General features: G+C 33.9%; 1 pseudogene; it reads left to right on the top strand.

Moving 5' to 3' along the window:
• The first annotated feature begins 238 nt into the window (after positions 1–238).
• On the top strand, positions 239–334 carry LOC123387416 (annotated as a pseudogene).
• Positions 335–825: the final 491 nt, after the last annotated feature.

The raw sequence follows: 825 nt of genomic DNA, 5'->3' as shown, positions 1-825 counted from the left end.
GGCATTAAACAAATAAATACACAAACACATCGCTCAATACATTTGTGTTACATCCTGTGAAGGATAAGTATACAGTGAGAAAATAAAATGGGGGAATGTAAGCCTGGGAAACCAAGTTGTTTTGGGAAAAGTTGTATAATAAAGTTTAACAAAATTTGAATTCTTGGTACTAACATAAAGGTTATTAGACACACAGGAAATAACCAGTAAGAGACAATTATTTAACTAAAAGCAACTAGTGCTCTCTTCGGCAGCACATAGACTAAAATTGGAACGACACAGAGAAGGTTAGAATAAGGATGACATGCAAATTCATGAACCGAGCCATATCTTTAAAACAAACAAACAAAAATTAAAAATTAAAAGCAACTAAACTAGTTACCACTTATAGCTCTGTCCCTTATTCTGTATAACTCAAAAGCGTTTACAGATTTCCATGGTTTTAAGTTTCCGGAGCATGAGAAATTTTTCCCCAAAATGAATCAAATCACTTCATTTTTTAAAAAATAAGATATTGAAAGCTGACAATTTGGCAGTTGGCTGTAAGGCCAGGTAAAGATCAACCCACTTTAACATGGTAAAAAAAAAAAAAAAAGCCTAGTATTTCCAGAGCTGTCAAGAACTTTGAGTTGTGAAGGAAGTAATTTGATCTCCTGCATTTAAAAACTATTTACTTACCCATTTCCATCAGCATTCACTCATATAAACTAAGTGTGAGGACCAGAAAGCATATTTTTATTCAGCCTGTATCCAACTGGGATACAGAATATAGAATGGGAGAGAGTAGTAGGTCTTCTGATATGATCAGAGCGAGAGTCAGTCAAG

Source organism: Mustela putorius, unplaced genomic scaffold (assembly GCF_011764305.1).
Source record: "Mustela putorius furo isolate JIRA1106 unplaced genomic scaffold, ASM1176430v1.1 tig00003853_pilon_pilon_pilon, whole genome shotgun sequence".
In the NCBI taxonomy this organism is placed as follows: domain Eukaryota; kingdom Metazoa; phylum Chordata; class Mammalia; order Carnivora; family Mustelidae; genus Mustela; species Mustela putorius.
Note: the sequence above shows the minus strand (reverse complement) of the source record. Positions and strands in the feature narration are given on the sequence as shown.